The sequence below is a fragment of the Symphalangus syndactylus genome, chromosome 1 (assembly GCF_028878055.3).
Source record: "Symphalangus syndactylus isolate Jambi chromosome 1, NHGRI_mSymSyn1-v2.1_pri, whole genome shotgun sequence".
NCBI classification, from domain to species: Eukaryota; Metazoa; Chordata; class Mammalia; order Primates; family Hylobatidae; genus Symphalangus; species Symphalangus syndactylus.
In genome coordinates, this window is record NC_072423.2 from 104,575,026 (window position 1) to 104,594,617 (window position 19,592).

Here is a 19,592-nt window from a genome sequence, read left to right on the forward strand (position 1 = left end):
TAGACTATTTTAAAAATACCCATTTGTACCTTATCTTTCTCTAGTATGGATGTAAGATATCACATGCATTTTCAGCTGTTTTGTTTAGTACTCACACATATATACACATTTCTTTACTGAACAACTGTAGTGTGCAAAGCACTACTGAGGGTGAGATTCCCAATTTTGCAGATTTTGCATCTAGTGAGAAAATTGTGGAAGGTGATTAGTCAGGTTTGAAAGTGGAAGAAAGTTCAGGGTGCTGTGGAGTTGTACAGCCAGGGTACAAACCCAGCCTATGAGGTCTTGGAAGTCTTCTTGAGGAGGGGACATTCCAGCTGATACTGGAAGCGTAAGTAGGAACTTTGAGGATTAACCAAATTTCGGTCTTCTGTGTGGAGCCCTCCCTGGTCGTACTTACTCTTCTTCATCCCTGACTTAGGTTACTATAGCACTTTATTTCTGCCCCAGGTATAGCATCTGCACATGCCTTTCTTGTCATTTAAATAGGTGGGTCTAACTCTCCTCCGCTGAGTTACAAATGCCTTGAAGATGAAGGCTAGACCTTATTCACTTTGTATGGTCACAGCTTCCTGCATCACACAGTTCAAACCAGCCTTCATTTAGTGTTTTCTGAACTCAACCACATGTAATTTATGAGGTGTGAATCCTATAAAGGAATCTTCCTTAGTAATGCTTGGCTCTCTTGGACCTGAGGTTTCTCCTTGCCTTGAGATGACTCAGTTTCATCATATAAACTGGAAGGATTGTGTTAGGGTCCTGCTGGTTAGGGTTTCTCTGATTCCCTCCAATCAGAAGGGAGGTCTGTGTTGTGTGGATGGCAGCATGAATGGGTGCTTATGGCAGTGATATTGATTGATTGATTGATTTATTGATTGAGATGGAGTCTTGCTCTGTTGTCCAGACTGGAGTGCAGTGGTATGATCTCAGCTCACTGCAACCTATGCTTCCCTGGTTCAAGCGATTCTTCTGCCTCAGCCTCCTGAGTAGCTGGGACTACAGGTGTGGGCTACCATGCCCAGCTAAGTAGTGATATTTAAATATGGGTTCATTATCTTTCAGTGTGATATGGTTAGGCTTTGTGTCCATACCACTTTGTGTCTCATCTTGAATTGTAATCCCCATGTATCAAGGGAGAGAACAGGTGGAGGTAATTGAATCATGGGAGCAGTTTCCCCCATGCTGTTCTCATGATGCTGAGTGAGTTCTCACCAGATATGATGGTTTTGTAAGTGTTTGGTAGTTCCTCCTGCATTAATTCTCCTTCCTGCTGCCTTGTGAAGAAGGTACCTGGCTTTCTTTTTGCCCTCTGCAATGATTGTAAGTTTCCTGAGGCTTCTCCTGCCATGCTAAACTGCGAGTCAATCAAACTTCTTTCCTTTATAAATTACCTAGTCTTGGGCAGTTCTTTACAGCAGTCTGAAAATGGACTAATACACAGTGATCTTCAAAGGGGATATTTTGGCTGGGACTATGTTGTAACTGGTCAGCAGGTGGAGTTGGGACAGCAGCATCCTCTTTGTAGGCTTTTTGGCCTCCCAGGCAGGCATCATGGAACATCTGTGGGAAAGAACTTGAGCTCTTAATATAAGTGGAATCCAGACATATGTAGCCCTAGTTTGATGGGCCAGGGGCCCCCAGAGAAATCCAGTTTCAGAGAAAGAGGTCATGGGACCTTTGAGAAGAGAAATCATCACAAGTGAGGAGAGTTCACAGAGAGCAGAGGAATGACGGAGCAGGTGCCTAACCATGGCCTGGCACAGCCTCTAGCCTGCTGCTTCCTGGGAATGAGAGGGCTGTGGTCACTAGCAGCCCACCAGCTCTGCTGAGGGAACCTCATTCTGAAAGATTGGGTCGTGTGGGGCAGCAGGTGCTTTTCTTCTGGCCAGAAATGGCCAAAGGCAGCAGAAGTTGGTGACCTTGAGAAGGTCAGCAGTGATAGAGAAAGAAAAATCTGGAATCTGGAACTATCCCAACTCTCACACCTGCATGTGCAGGATTAGTAAATAATTCAAGATGGTTCTGGAGAATCCTCTTTAGAGAGGGTTCTATTGGACATGAACACCATTTCTCTTATTTTTTATTTGTTCTAGTCTGACCAATTTATTGCAATATGTTTGGGTGGGTGGGTTGAGACTGTTCAAACTACCTTGAGAAAAAAAAGCTGGGGTTTGCTGGAGCTGAAAGTGGAGCACTATCAGGATCCAAGTTCACTGCTCCTTTAGGGCATTTCTATGGCTTCCCTACTCTGTGCTCCTGTCTTCACTGTCTGCTTTCTGCACTCTTCCTGTGTGTCCATTGTGCCTCCTCAGAACTTGGACTTTCCTCGGGCTTTGGCTTGCAAGGCTCCAGCTCTTCCTGAGCAGTTCTTTGCAATTTTGCCTCCTTCATTGCCTGGCTCAGCCTCTCAGTTTCCAATTCTAATTTTCTAAGTGAGGTACCTGATGGCCCAGCCAGGCCAGGGGTGAGAGTCCCATCCCTTGATCATTTAGTCGCTAGCAGAAGGAGAGTGAGGAGTAGGGCCGTGTGACATGGAGCTTGGTGGTGGATGGACAGAGTCTGCAAGAAGAGCATGCAACGAGAGTGTGTCATGATGGGCATCTCTAGTTCATTATCCAGTCATTCATTCATTCTGTTTCCTACCTGGATGTATAGCATTGGGGTTAAAAGCTTGGGTTCCAGAGCCAGACTGAAATCTTTGCTGTGACCTTGAGCAAGTGACTTCTCTCTTTGAGCCTCGGTTTTCTCATCTGTAGAAAGGGGATGGTAATCATAGCCACTTTATAAAGTGGTTGGGAAGAAGACTTGGAAAAATGCATAAAAGATCTTAGCATAGGGCTCTGTGCAGGGTAAGTACTTTACAAATGTTAGTTATTTTTACATATAATTCATAATGACAAGATCCATACAGCATCTGTCTTTGTGAAGTTACAACTTCATAATTTTCATGAACCACTGATGTAGAACACTATTGGTGATACATTTACAATGTACAGAAGACATCTAGTAAATTCACTAATAGAAGAAATATTTATTGACTATCTACTGGTTGTGTTGTGCAGCACTGTCACCAGCATTGGGTATATAGTTTTTTTTTTTTTTTTTTTGAGACGGATTCTCGCTCTGTTGCCCAGGCTGGAGTGCAGTGGCGCGATCTCGGCTCACTGCAAGCTCTGCCTCCTGGTTTCATGCCATTCTCCTGCCTCAGCCTCCTGAGTAGCTGGGACTACAGGTGCCCACTACCACACCCAGCTAATTTTTTTTTGTATTTTTAGTAGAGGCAGGGTTTCACTGTGTTAGCCAGGATGGTCTCGATCTCCTGACCTTGTAGTCTGCCCATCTTGGCCTCCCAAAGTGCTGGGATTACAGATGTGAGCCACCATGCCTGGCCGGGTATATAGTTTTAAACAAATAGTCAAATCCCTGCCCTCATAGAGCCCACGTTAGAGTTGGAAGATAGACACACAAATTAAAGGTAGATAGATCGTGAGAAAAAAAAAAAGCAGGCTAATGGACTAGGGAATGGCAGGACATATGTGGGGGTCGTAATGTAGATAGAGTGGGCCAGGAAGACTGCCCTGGAGAAGTAACATTTGAACAAAGAACTGAAAACTGAGGGAGGGGAAACAACTAGGGAAAGAGCATTCCAAGCAGAGGGAAGGGCAAAGGCAACATCCTGGAAGCAAGAGTGTCCTTGGCATGATGGAAGAACAGCAAGGAGGCTGCAGTGCCTGGAGCCAAGTGAATGAAGGTGAGAGCCAGAGGAAATGAGGTCTCAGAGGTAGTCAGGGCTGGGGTGATTTTAATTTTACCCTTCCTACAGGTTCAGTTACATCTTGTTTCTGTGGCTCATCTGGGCCTTTCAGCTCAGCATGAACTCGTGGTTTGTCAGTTTCCATTGTGACCAAAGGCAGCAGATAGATGCCCGTTTTGAAGCAGCCTGACCTTGAAGATGCATGAAGGCCCATTAGACCCTTACCTACAGAGGGTCCACAACTCATGATGGTTTGGCTTTGATTTTTGACTTTATGATGGTGCAAGTATGCATTGCCCGACTGTAGGCTAATGTCAGTGTTCTGAGCACGTTTGAGATAGGCTAGGCTAAGCTATGATGTTCAGTAGATTGTGTATTAGATGCATTTTTTACTTAATATTTTCAACTTATGATGGGTTTATCAGGGCATAACCTTGTGCTAAGTCAAGGAGCATCTGTATATTGTGGCCTATTGGCCCCTGAGACTGCACTTGGTATTTCTCCCCACCAAGGCTGGGTGAGTCATGGGAAGGGAGGGATCCTGATAAATTTAAAGCCAGCTCCCTCTGTCACAACTAACACAGAGCTGCTTCCTTAGTCATCCTTTAATCTTGTCTCAGTTTTCTGACCTCTTTCTTCAGGATTAAAATAGCCCAGCATGCTACTTCCAGTGTAGTTATTGTTTAGGGATAGGAACTGTGCTGTGTGACTCACTACCAGTGAGGGTGAACTGCTTAGCTGTGCCTGTGATGTGCTGCTGCTGAGGATAAGAAGACCACAGAACACACAGTTGTAGGTGCCAGAACAGGGCTGTCCTCAATCTTCCATAGAAATAAGAGGAAGAAGTGGTTTCTTTTTTTTTCTATTCTAATCTCATGACAGATTAAGAAATGGTTATTTCTGTCGGAGAATCTTGCGAGTGCTTCACCGTGGAGGTGACATGTGAACCCTGGTATTTCAGGATTCTATGATTGAAAACATATTTTTTCCACAGTGGTTTTAACTTCCTGTGAATGAGGAAGGCTGTGACTCTTGCTACAGTTGAGGCTGGCTGCCCTTAGATATTCGTTTAGGCTGATGGGTGGTAGAGATGGGCCATTTACTGGATGTTTATTGCTATGTGTATATAACATTGTTTTTGACATTTTGTTTATCAGTTATCTATTGCAGTGTAATAATCAGCCCCAAACTTGGTGACTTAAAACAACACCTGTTTTATTTGTTTTCATGATTCTTACGGCTGGCTTTGGCTGGGCTCAGCTGGACAGTTCTGCTCATCTCTTCTAAGGTCCTTCATGAGGCTGCAGTTATCTGGTGATTTGACAGGGCCTAGTAGGTTTAAGATGGCCTCTGTCACATGTCTGGTGGTTGTTGCTGGCATTTGTCTGGGCCTCTTCCCTCATGATATCTCATTGTCAAAGAGGGTAGCTTGAATTTCTTCATATCATGATACTGTGTTCCAAGAGAGCAAAGTGTGAGCTCCAAGCATTATTTCCTCTATCGTTTTGGGTGGTTTTTCCCTTGGCCTCAGGCATTTTCATCACACACATGTGATGACCGATAGCTGAATATTCTAGGGGGACTTTCTTACTCCTTTTAGTGTTTGTGTAACAGAACACCTGGGGCTGGGAAATTTATAAAGAAGTTTATTTGACCCTTAATTCTGGTGGCTGGAAATTCCAAGATTGGGCAGCCTACCTGGTGAGAGTCTCATGCTGCTTCAACTCACAGTGGAAAACAAAAGGGGAAGCACGGTGTCTACAGAGAGACCAAACACAAGAAGGAACAACCTATTCTCAAGGTAACTAATCTAGTCCTGCGAGATTGGGAACTCACTCCTGTGAGTTGGCATTAATCTATTAATAAGGGATCTGCCCCCACCAACCCAAACACTTCCCACTAGGCCCCGTGTCCCAACACTGTCACGTTGGGAATCAAATTTCACCATGAGTTTTGATGGGGACAAACCACATCCAAACCACAGTAGAGACTCTCTGCACCCTTCCTTCCTGTGAACTCTACCTGACATCATCTTTACAGACTCCCAATTTGGTCTTCTTAAATGAGGGAGACCACTGGTCTTCGCCTGGGCTTCCCCTCCTTGTGCTGCAGCCTGGATACTGTCTCCAGGCAGTAGGCTGGGACAGTTATAATGCTCATCTCATTCTACATCTCAGAAATCACTGTTCTTGAAACCATTATTTCATATATGTTGTCCAGTTTTTTAGTCATTTCAGGCAAGAAGGTTAATCTATCTCTCCAACTCCATCTTGGCTGGAGTAGAAGTCTCAAGAGTACAAAAGTGGCAGTGGCATGGTCTCTTGAGGCCTAGACTTGGAACTCATAAACCTCACCTCTGAGTTCTATTAATTAAAGCCATTCCGAGGCCATCCCAATTCAAGGGGTGGAGAAATAGACTAAAACTCTTGATGCAAGTGGTGGCAAAATCATATTGCAAAAGGCTATCTGGATAGGGATGGGAGGAAATTTGCAGCCTTCTTTGCAAACACTCTTCTTTGCAAACAAAAAGCCCACTGTTTGTGGATTTGCAGGTAGGGTTAATGACAATAGGATAGCTATTATTTGACAAGCAACTGCTATGAACCCGGCTCTGTCTGAAACACTTTATACATAGCTTATCTAATCTTACTAACATTGTGAAGTGTAGTTGTTAGCTCATTTTACAAATGAGGAAACTGCCACGGCTCTGTGGTTAGGTGATTTACCTGAGGTTGTACCTAGAATTATATGATTTCCATGCTTGTGTGATTCCATGCCTGCGCCCTGAATTAGTCCTTTTGCTTTCAGCTTTGCTGTGTTCTTAAGTTTTTGGTATATTTCTTGTTAACAGATTATAGCAGCATTTAAAAAATGCAAATAGATGATTTATCTCTTGTTAGGTGGTGAGTTTATTGCATTTACATCTTTTGTAATTGTTTTTATATTTGCATTTATTTCTATTGTTAAAGTAAATTGAAATGGAGACCAGGCCTGAAGTATCCCTTAGCAAACAAAATCCGTTAGGCCTTATGGGTGATCTAAACTTGCTTGATTTACAAACAAGAAAAACTTAACTTGAGTTATTTCTTGTAAATGCCTATATTAAAGAAAAACAAGACGTAGGCTCAACTAATCAGAAGCAGCCAACAAACTTATATAATCAGAGACAGTCCAACAGGATAGACCAAATAAGGCAACTGTGTATCTGTAACCAATCAAATATTTTCTTTGCTCTACTTCTGTGTTTATCCTATAAAAGCCTCCCCCTTGTGTTCCCTTGGAGGAGCTCCGGAATCACTTCTGGTTTAGAGGCGCCAGATTCATGAATTGTCATTTGCTCAGATAAGCTCTTCAAACTTTTACAGTGCCTCAGTTTTCTTTGTAACGCTACCATTTTATTTTGTTACTTATTTACCTTGCCTTTTCCATGTCTATCTCCTCTTTTTAAATTGCATTTTCTGTATTCTTTTTCCCTACAGATATGGAAGTTATAATTCTGTTCTCTATTCTTTCAGCTGTTATCCTTAAAATTTTAATATTATCCTTTAAATTTGCATACTTAAAGTTTAAAGTTACCCTATTTATCTTCTCTTTTCACACGAAAATATAAGGAACTTGGAACATTCTTAACACCAACCACCTGCCTCCTGTCTTACGTGTTTTTATTTTTATACTCTCCTGGGGACATGGTGGGATTATGCTTTTGTGTCTTTGAAATGAGATGTGGCCATCTGACTTGCTTTGGCCAGTGAAGTGTGAAAAAGCTTAGTGAGACAGCGTATGGTTCACCATGTGACCTGTGGCAGTTGTTGAAGAAGGCTTTGAGATGATGCTTCTACTTGGCTGGAGTCCTTGAGGGGCTACAATGGGCAGACTTCCCTAGTTAAACCCTGAAGGATATTTAACATGAATGAGAAATAAACATTTGTTGTTTTAAGCCATAGAGATTTGGGATTGTTTGTTGCCACGGTATAAGGAGGTTACCTGACTGATATGCTCCCAATCTCCCCACATCAGGAATTGTCATCATTATTATTGTTTTATGCAATAAATACTTATTTAAAATTACATTTACTGTATTTATTTTCTCATTTTTCTTTCTTTCATATCAATCCTTCCTTCTAGATTTATTTTTTTTCTTGATGTACACATTCTAGTTCTTTTAAGTCAGTGGCGTGATGGTAAATATTTAGGAACTGGTCCTCCAGGGGCAAAAAAATCCTGTTTTTTAGTGTTTGCCAATTCCCATGGTTTAATACTCCCACTATGGCTGATTTCAATTTATCAGCATGTTTTCTACAGACTCACAAAATTCCTGTAAACCTCACATTTGGCTCTTACAAGCTAGTAGAAGCATGCTGCAATTTCAGGTGGATTATGTCAGTGGTAAGCTGTCTTTGTCTCAATGTATCTTTATTTTATCCTCATTCTTGAATGGCCGATTTACTTGGAGTAAAGTTCTAGGTTGAGAGTTATTTTTTCTTAGCCCTTTCAAGCTATGTTGTTGAAATAATATTTTTGTTTCCTTGAAAAGTCGGCTGTCATCTTAGTCCTTGTTCTTTTGTAGTTAACCTGTTTCTTCTCTATGGTTGTTTTTGAAATCTCTTCAAAACACAGTACAGATACTGTGTATCTGTAATCAATCAAATATTTTCTTTGCTCTACTTCTGTGTTTATCCTATAAAAGCCTCCCCATTGTGTTCCCTTGGAGGAGCTCCTGAACCACTCCTGGTTTGGAGGTGCCTGATTAATGAATTGTCGTTTGCTCAGATAAGCTTTTTTGGTATTCTGTAATTTTACTTGTAGATGATTGAATGTGAGTTTACATTTGCTTACCCTGCTGTGACACATTTGCTCCCTGTATTTTTAGTGAGTTTTGGAAATTTTTTAGTCACGATCTCTTCAAATATTGTTTGATCTCTGGGATTCTGTGTGGTCTGGATTGAGGGACTGTCCCTGCAGAGCATTTTTGTTGCTGTTGTTGGTTTGTTTTTTATAGAGATGGGGTCTCGCTACGTGGCCCAGGCTGGTCTTGAACTCCTGACCTCGAGTGTTCCTCTTTCCTGGGCCTCTTGAGTAGCTGGGATTCCAGGTGTGAGCTACGGCACCTGGCTTGTGTTTGTTTTTGTCAGGTATTGCCTTGGGATCTTTTTTTCTTATTGTGATAAGAACATTTAACTTGAAACCTACCCTCTTCACAAATTTTTATGTGTACAATACAATATGGTTAGCTATAGGCATAAAGTTGTGCAGCAGAGCTCTAGAATTTACCCATCTTGTGTAACTGAAACTCTATACCAGTTGCATAGCAACACCCTATTGCCTCCTCCCCCTAGCCCTTGACAACCACTATGAGTTTTACTATTTTAGATTCCTAGTATCAGTGGAGTCATGTAATGTTTGTTCTTCTGTAACTGGCTTATTTTATTTAGCATAATATCCTCAAAGTTCATCTTTGTTGTGGCATATGGCAGAATTTTCTTTTTTTTTTAAGGCTGAATAATATTCTAGTATGTGTATATACCACATTTTCTTTATCCATTCATCCATTTATGAGCACTTAGTTTTGTTTTCAGACCTTGGCTATTGTTAATAATGCTGCAGTGAACACAGGAGTGTGAATATGTCTTTGAGATCCTGATTTCAATTCTTTTGGATAAATACCCAGAGTAGGATTGTTGGATCATATGGCGATTCTATATTTAATTTAGTTTTGGAAACTTCTGTTGTGTTTTTCTTAGTGCAACACTATTTTACATTCTCACCAACAGTGTACAAGGGCTCCAATTTCTCCGTATCCTTACCAAGACTTGTTATCTTTTTTTTTTTTTTTTTTGAGACAGGGTCTTACTGTGTCACCCAGGCTGGAACACAGTGGCACAATCACGACTCACCGAAGCGTTGACTCCTGGGCTCAAGCAAACCTCCCACCTTGGCCTTCCAAAGTGCTGGGATTATAGGCATGATATAGGCGTGAACCACTGCATCCAGCCTCTCTTTGGCTTTTTTTTTGATAACAGCCATCCTAATAAATGTGAAATTATATCCCATTGTGAGTTTGAATTGTGTTTCCTTGATGACTAGTGATTTTGAGCATCTGTTTCATATACATGTTGGCTATTTGTATGCTTTCTTTTGAAGAAATAGACATTTCTTCAAAAAAAAGTCTATGTGCCCATTTTAAAATCAGGTTGTCTTTTTTTTTGTTTTTGCTTTTGAGTTGTAGAAGTTCCTTATATATATTTTTGATATTAACCCTTTATCAGATACATGGTTTGCAAATGTTTTCTCTATTTTTTCAGATTACCTTTTAAAAGTAAAAATAAGCTGGGTGCAGTGGCCCATGTCTGTAATCTCAGCACTTTGGGAGGACAAGGTGGCCGTATCACTTGAGCCCAGGAGTTTGACACTAGTTTGGGCAACATGGTGAAACCCCATCTCTACAAAAAAATACAAAAATTAGCTGGGCATGGTGGCACATGCCTGTAGTCCCAGCCACTTGGGAGGCTGAGGTATGAGCCCAGGAGGTTGAGGCTGTAGTGAGCCATGATCATGCCACTGCAGTTCACCGTGGGTGACAGAATAAGACATTGTCTCAAAAGAAGGAGAGAGATAGACAGACAGACATACATTTAATGATAATCTAAAACATAAAATTATCTGGAAATGAAGACATAACTATTTTTGTACTGATCATTTATATTTAAATCATCCACTCAAAAAACATTTATTGAACACCCCTATGTGCCAGGCACAATACTAGGCACTGGAGATATAACAATGAGAAACAGAGAAAGAGAGACAAAGAGCATTCTTATAGACCCTTAGGAATGTTTGTGACAAATGTGGGGAAGTAAATCTTCTTCCCTGAAAATATCTCTCAAATATCTTATTTCCTTCAGGTCTTTGCTCAAATATCATGTTAATGAAGAAGTGCACTGACTGCTTGACTACCCTGTATGAAATGAACACCCCCCATTTGACTTTCTACCTCTTGCCACATTAATATTTTATTTATCTGTGCAGCACTTACTGTCTCTTGATATGCTATACTTTTATTTCTTGGTTACCTCCCCTTATTAGTCTAACTTCTATGAGGTCAGGTACTGTGTCTCACTCATTGTTTTTTCCCCAGTGCCTGGCACATAAGGGTGTTCAATAAATATTTTTTGAGTGGATGATTGAAATGTAAATGATCAGTACAAAAAAGCATTTCCAGGCAATTTTAGTTTTTAGATTATCATTAAAATTAAAGAAATTTCAAATTTTCATAAAACTCACAGACTTCTGAGAATGCATTCACAAGCCCAGTTTGCAACATGTGGTGCTAAACACTCCCTTTACGTCGCCCCCTGCTGAATGAAGTGTCCTTTCTGTGTTCTTCTGGATCCTTTATTGATGAGTATCACTACCTTCATAGCTGCCTCCTTCTACTCTTGGGGTTCATGTTTAGCCATCAAGCTGTCTTCTTTCTCCACCCAAGATGCCATGCATTTAAAAAGTATATATAGATAGACATATATATGCCTTTGCCTGTGCCCTTCACTCTGCCTGGAATATCTTCCTTGTTCTAGGCCTCACTTAAGGTTCACATCCTCTGCAGAATCTTCCCTTGTGCTCAAACTAGATTGATGCCTCCCTCTGTGCTGCCTCAGCACTTTGTACACATTCCCTTTTGCTCCCATCCTTTTCTGTTGTGATTGCATCTCCTCATTTGTTGCTTCTTTTGACTAAGAGCTTCTCAAGGCCAAGGACGATTTCTCATGCCTCTTTGTTGCTGAATCCCCATGCCTTAGCATAGTGCTCAGCACACTGAATAAACGGTCAGCGAAAGTGAGTTGAGTGAATGTTACCTGTGAATGGTCGTGGCAGAAATGAATGACCAGCTTATATACTATACCTCTGTGTATAGACTCTAACGAAGGAAGAATTCTTTGTAGCATAATGGCTGATAGATAGGGAGTATAATAAGAGGTTGTGTTATATCCTTAAAAATGTTTCTTTTTTAAAAAGGAAAAGCCTTCTATCTAAGGAAATAAGTAACTGTACTGCCTGGAATTCACTGAATAAGTTGCTAAATAATCTTTAAAGAGATTTCCCCAGCATAATAGTTATTTTTACTATTAATACTAGTTATAATGTTAAGAGAGGTTATTTATTGTGTGTGTGTGTGTGTGTGTGTGTGTGTATCTGTTTGTGTATGTAAATTTATTCATCACTACAACTGTATCATCTCCATTTTATAGTGGAAGAAACTGAGGGCAAACAACTTTCCAGAGATTAAAAAGTACAGAGATAAACAGTGGTAGAATCATTTCTTGCTTGAGTTCAGGACTCAGGTTCTTAACTAGTCTCCCACATTAGATCTCAGTAACTCACAATAACAGCATTTTCTGTGCCCACTTAAACGGTGATTTAAAAGTTTATTTAAAGTAATGAGTGAAGAGTTGCTTCGCAGATACTATAAACTGTAAACTCATCCTATGTTTATTTTTTCTTTTTTAAACCGTAAAGTCTGCAATTCTTTCCACTTTTATTTCCCTTTGGATTTCTGAAATAAAGAAATAAAATGTTCAAAGATAACAGCAAAAAATTCCACTCATTTTGCAGGCCTTTGTTTCTGCTGGTTTTGTGCCTCACTCTTCTCCTAGTTCACAGCTAAGGACCCAAACAAAGAAGAGAGGGACAGTCATTCATTTTAAATAGAGTACAGATGCATGGGTTCAAGAGGGCCTTTGGCCTCCCTCTGACTTGGTGAGGGCTCTAGTGTGTTGAAGTTTATGTAACCCGGGACTAATAGTTCATCTTATTAGGAAAAATGCCAGTAAGACCTGGAGTTAGTAAGGGCTTGCTTCGATTTAAATTCTTCTTTCATTCAATAATGCTTTTGTTCTGGGCACCAGCAGTATCTGTACTGTTAGATACTTTCTTTTTTTCTATACTTTCCTGTTGGGAAACTATCCCAACAGGGATACTTTCTTTATATCCCTGTTGGACTTGATAGGTGAGCTCTGTTCCAGACTCAAATTTGAAAGCTATTTTTTTCTCTTTCTGACTTTAAAAGTCTCAAATGAATTGTAAAACAAAATAAACATCAAGGGATGAAATAAGCACTTTGCAATTCCTTGTTTAAATATAGTTTTTACTGTACTTTTGAAGAAATTTCTATTTCACTGGTTTAAAGATTTGAAAAATAATCTTAAAGCATATGAAATATATCTATGCGCTTAGGAATGCATACATGGGTTTCTGAGTCTTCGTTTTAAGGAAAATTTTTGTTGTTACTGATAGGCCCCAAATTATCCAGATACAATAAAATAATCTCAAACAGATATTACTCAAGATTGGTATCAAGAGATCTTATTTCTCAGTGATATGACATATTCTTTCGGTGATGGTATCTGCAAAACAACCATTTCCTTTTTTTCTGGTTTTTGCTTTGACTTACTCAATGATAACATGGATCTCCTGTGACTTATCATTTCCAGGTTCCTAAATGGTCCCTTAATTCTTGACATTTATCTCACATAGATTTTTAGGAAAAAAAATTTCTCTAAACCCTTTTTAAAGTCCTTAAGCTCCCAGGTAGAAGAATGTCAAATATGAAAAAATCCCTGAAGGTGTTCTTTAATAAGTCATTCAGAGACAGGAGTTACTTCATCTTGGTTGGAATGTGTCATGTGCTCCAACTCCTGAAGCCTTGGAGCTGCTGGAGTAAGGAATGTGGTTATGGCGGCTGTCCCATCAGTGGCATGTGGTGGAAGGGATGCATCTAGACCGAAGACATTTGACTCCAGTGTGGAACTCTGGCTCGTGGCAGCTGTTGCACATACCCTGAAACTAATTATGTGGTAACATGCCCTCTGCAGTGCAGTGACCAAATAAGACTGGTACATGGAGCTAGAAAGGAAAGAGCAGGAAAGAGCTTTGTGCCATGAGTTTGGTGCCTGGACTTCACAACTAGCAGTGCTGTCATTTCTGTTGTGACTTCAGACAACCAGTGGTCAACCTCTTTGGGCCTTAGTTTATCCTCCTGCAAAAGGAAACAAAGATTATCTTTGTGATCTGTGCCATCACTAGTGTTCAGTGATGTTAAATATTTGCTGCCTCTTTAAAATGCATGTACCAGCTTGTGGCAAAATCTAGGGTTATTCTTTCCAGGTATTTTATGTGCTATTGCTTTATTTGCTTCAAGTTAGCACTTGAAGTGGCCAAACTAAAAAGTTTCTCTGGTTGAAAGATTTTCTTTGTATAGACACAACCAAACATTATTTCACTGCCCCCCAACCCCCCACCCACTGCCATTGCAGTTTCACCTGTTTGCACTGCATTCTGGAACAGTTTGCAATCTGTATTTGTATATTAATATTAGTAGCAGTTTTAAAATGATGGCTTCCTGTTGGCTGGGGTACTTACTAAGTTTCAGGCCTAAGTAAGTATTGGGCATTTGTTATCATCTAACTTTATCATGCTTCTGCAAGATGTTTGTGTTATTAGCAGCTTTTAAAAGAGATGGAAACTGAGGTTTAGTGAAAATAACCTGCCAATATCCCACAGCCCCCACCTCTGCAAGGTTATATGACCTTAAAGCTAGTGCATGACCAGATTGGAGGCCCATTCAAGGTTGTCTGACCCCGTAACTAGTGAGTGACCAGGCTTTTGGCCCCAGACTGTCTGATGTCATAGACAGAATTCTTAATTTGGGATAGTAAATCAAATCTTTAAAACTTTCCATTATCCTTAGCAAACTAACACAGGAACAGAAAACCGAATACTGCATGTCAGAAGGTTGAACTGGCATGGTTACATCTTTATCATGCAGTTCACCTGAGTCTTGTATATAGTCCTAAAGGGTACTTTAGGAATCCCCTACTCCAAATAAACATAATCATAGCACTGTCATATTATTTATATTGCTTCTTTTTTATTTAATCAGAATAGCAATTGTAGTAGATTCTTCTTGGGGTTGCTGCGGACCTTTAAGCAACTCTTCTTCCTCTTGGAGTAGCTTCTGATGGTGAGGGTCAGCTGCCGCAACCTATTGATCCATGGAAGACACTTGGCCGAAGCCAGGCTAATTCTGTACTCCATCCTGGGTATTTTCAATTTGGAGCAGGGAGTCCTTGAAACCAAGTAACACGGAACCAAGCTTCTCACAGAGATTCATGCTGTGTGCTGCTTCCTTCTTTTCTTGGGTCTTGTTTTCACAATTGCTGCTTCGATTCAGGGAGATGCCTTGATATCCTTCTCATGCACTCGCTTCTGTGGCTCAAGACAGGCCAAGTTGTTTTCTGTTGCTTGCAACCCAAAGAATATTAACTAGCCTAGCGATGATGAGTAAATAAGTTATTCTTGGAAAAAATATTTGCTGAATGAAAACGGGAAATAGAAAGGAAGGCATCTGTAATGCTCTTGTCTCCCATTATTTTTAACAGATTTATTGAGATATAATTCATGGATCATAAAATTTACCCTTTTAAATGGTACAATTCAGTGATTTCTAGTATATTCACAGAGTAGTGAAACCATCACGACTGTCTAATTTAAAAATTTAAGTACTCTAATTTAATTACCTCTCCTAAAAACTCCCTATCCTTTAGCAGTCATTCCCTATCCTCTCCCCAGCAATGATCATTGTGGTATATTTTCCTCTCTTTTTTTCTTTTCCATTCCTATTACTTTTTATGGTATGCTGGACACATTTTTGTTTATGGGGTATGGTATATTCTTTCATTCATTTATTCATTCACTCATCTCCCACCCCATATATATATGAGGATATATATTCACTAAATATTAAGGACCATAGGCATTGTGTGGATATAGCAGTAGGTAGCTTATCTTCACACCAGAGAAAGAAAAAGATACAGGCCTTTGATTCTAGTTCATTAATAAAATGGAAAACCTTAGAGAATTTGAATTATTAGGCTAATTAGGAACCAGTATATTCACATATTCAATTTTTTTCTGTACATTATTCAAGTTATAATTAATGAAAAAGATTTATCACAGACTCCTCATGGTTTTCCCAGTCACTTAAAATTCCTCCGAGAGCACGGACATGCTACAGAAATGCTGCTTAAAAGCACAAATGAGCAAAACAGTTTAGTGTAATGCCTAGAACTGGCATTGCAATGACTTTTTAATTGTTTTATTATTTTTAAATTGATACATAGCATTTAACGTATTTATGGGATACATGTGGTATTTTGTTAACATGCATAGAATGTGTAATGATCAAATTAGGGTAAATACTGCATCATCTTGAGTATTTATTTTTATATGTTGAGAAGATTTCAAGTTCTTTCTTCTAGCTACTTTGAAATATACAATACATTGTTGCTAACTATAGTCACCCACCCTATTCTGCTTTCAAACATTTGAATTTATACTTTCTAACTACATATTTGTACCCATTGACCAACCTCTCCTCATCTTCCTTTTCACCCACACACCCTTCCTAACCTCTGGCATCTATCGGATAATTTTTAAAGGTCTTCTTGGATTGCTCTTTAAATAATGATAACAATAAGTAGCAGGACAGAATTAAAATTCAATATTTATGGAATCTTTAGAAATAGTAAACAACATTCACACTCATTTCTTGGTATCTGTGGGGGATTGGTTCCAGGACTCCCACAGATACTGAAATCTGTGGAAGCTCAAGTCCCTTACATAAAATGGCGTAGTACTGCGTATATCCTATACACATCCTCCTGTATACTTTAAATCATCTCTAGATTACTTATACTACCTAATACAATGTAAATGCTATGCAAATAGTTCTTATGCTGTATTTTTTCTTTTTTTATTGTTGTATTATTTTTTGTTTTCCCTCAAATATTTTTAACCCGTGGTTAGTTGAATCCTCAGATGTAGAACCTGTGCATATGGAGGGCCAATTGTATATAATTTTATACATACACACACACACACACACACACACATTTATATGTATATAATTTAACCTGGCGGGATTTCCTTTTTGACTTGGAAAGGTATCTTGGTAGAGTTGATTAACGGGTAAAAATACGTGGTTTGATAGAAGAAATAGACATAGGGTTCGATAGATCAGTAGAGTGACTATAGTTTACAATAATCTATTATACATTTCAAAATAGCTAGAGAATAATAATTTGAATGTTCCTAGCATAAAGAAAAAAATATTGGCTAGGTGCTGTGGCTCAAGCCTGTAATCCCAGCACTTTAGGAGGCCGAGGCAGGCAGATCACGAGATCAGGAGATCGAGACCACCCTGGCTAACATGGTGAAACCCCATCTCTACTAAAAATACAAAAAAATTAGCCAGGCGTGGTGGCAGGCGCCTGTAGTCCCAGCTACTCGGGGAGGCTGAGGCAGGAGAATGGTGTGAACCTGGGAGGCAGAGCTTGCAGCGAGCCGAGATTGTGCCACTGTACTCCAGCCTGGGTGACAGAGTGAGACTCCGTCTTAAAAAAAAAAAAAAAAATATATATATATATATATATATATATATATAGAAGGTGATGGATATCCCAAGAACACTGATTTGATCTTTACAAATTATATGAATGTATTAAATTATCACATGTGCCCTGAAAATATCAACATCTATTATGATCTGTAAAAAAATATAGTACATAGTTCAACAATGGTTGAATCAATGAGTGAATGACCCACTTTATCTAGTAGTGTCCTGCATCGGGGGCACCACTCATAGTTTACTCGGACTTTATTAATCACACACACTGGCTTTTCAGTCTATTTCTCAGGACTATCATACAGCATTGTGTTCAGAATGCTTTCCTTCCCTAACTTTCCATTACCAAATAATCTTATATCAGTAGTAAAACTGAAACTTTTTTTCTTTTAAGTTTAGGTAAGCATTTCTCAAACCTTCATGTGACTACAGATTACCTGTGGGTCTTGTTAAAATGCAGATTCTGATTCAGCAGGTCTGAGGTGAGACCTGAGATCCCACCTTTCTGACAAGATCCCAGGTGATGCTGATGCTTTTTGTCCAAGGATCTTCTGAGTAGCATGGAGGTCTGTTATTCTCCCTTCTCATGAAGGGAAGTGACTCAAGAAGCAGAGAGAAGCAGGGAGGGTACATGGGGAAAATCTCTCTTCTTTAAAACTTTAAGTAGCAAGGACTAGAGTTTGGCTGATGAACCCAGGCAGCTCAGAGTAGGGGAAAGTTAATATAGTTCAATGCCTGCCACCCAGCTATTTGAAAAGATATTAATTTAGGTAAGACATCTTACCGTTCTGAAAAGTACTTAGATGGTTAGCAGTTTTGCTAAATGAACATGTTGGAGGGTGAAGAGGAAGTGACAGGGAAGGAAATTTCAAAAAAACCTTTAAAACATCATTGGCATTAAACATTTGCTAAGCAATTAAATGAAAGAGCCGTCCTATAATAACTGCATGTGGCTGTGACTGTTAATATTATAAATGTTTCTATTTTAGCTATCTTTTCTATCATTACATGTTTGGGGTAGCTTCTCTGAACACATTTTAAAAATACCAGTATTTCTTAAACTGTAGTTTTTTTTTGTAACCTGTATCAGGCTGAGAAGTGTTGATAACAGGGCATGCCATTATCCTTTAGTTGGTTGTGGATTACTGGCTAACAACAGGGAAAGAACACTGACCTTCAAAACAGAGATGGTTGGTATTCCTGAGAGTCCCTTGTAGAGTTATTTATAGGTCAGTTAATGGGAAATAAATTATATCCATCTTTGAATTGGTCTTAAAACATCTATTTCCCCTTTTCTCTTATTAAAAAAATGCCAAAGCGCTTAGCATTTTGTTTCCTACTGTTGCATTTATTTGATAATCAAAGATTTATGTTCATTATGCCCATTTCTTTTCCATGCCCAAATCGGAGGAGGGAGGACAGAAATTTTAATTCCAGGCCTCTAGCCACCACCAGTGTCTCAAAATAATGAAAATAGCTAACATTTGTGGAGCATTCATTATGTGCCAAGCCCTGTGCTTCATGTTTTAAGGGAACTTGTTTGCTCACTCAGTAAGCCATCTCCTATGGTGTTTGTATGAAACCTGTAGTGAGTTACAATTATTATTTCCTGTTTACGGATGAGTAGTCTGATGCTTAGAGTACTTAAGTAATTTGTTCAAGGCATCACAGGCTGTCATGGGTAGATCCAGGATTCAAAACTCAACTCTTCACCACTGTTCTCGGAAACTGAGACAAGTTTAGTGATTTTTCCCCAGATCATGTAACTGGTTAGTTGCAAAGCTAGAATTAGAACTTAAGTCCTTAACTCTAAGCTCAGTGCAATATTCCAATACTGTGCCACCTTAGAGTATTGATCTGTAATGAAAACCAGAACTCCTCTTTGTGTACAAAAGCAACTGCCAAGAGGGCTTTCCCATGTATACTGTTCTTAGTGCTATGAATCTTGGCAAAATGTCACGTATTATCAACCGAAGTGAGTTATGCAGTTATCAATGAGAGTGTGTGGGTGAGGAACCCAGAGTCCCAGTGCTTTTAAAAATCATCTATCCATATTCTTTATTTAGTTATATGTGCTTCTCCTTAGGGTATTCTACCCCGAAAGAGAAAGCCTAGAGGCTAGACCATATGTCTAAATATTAATTTTTTATACCTCTCTCAGCAGGCCAACTCTTCCACCACACACTGGGGCCACATGTTTTTAGCTGGTCTGCTGTTTGTCTTTTCACACACATGACACAGCCTAAGGAAGGTTTGAAGTCATGAAGAGTGTTGTACAGCCTGTACATAGGATTGCAGAGAAAGGGATCAGAGAGCCTGCCCTTCACATTTAATTACAGACAAACTAGAAAGTGATTAATAAGAAAATAAAGTCACAGG

At 39.6% G+C, this 19,592-nt stretch overlaps 1 protein-coding gene across 7 annotated transcripts in view; it reads left to right on the top strand.

The window, feature by feature from the left end:
- Window positions 1–19,592, top strand: part of ERC2 (ELKS/RAB6-interacting/CAST family member 2) — a 980,330-nt gene that overhangs the window by 143,535 nt on the left and 817,203 nt on the right. The window lies entirely within an intron of this gene.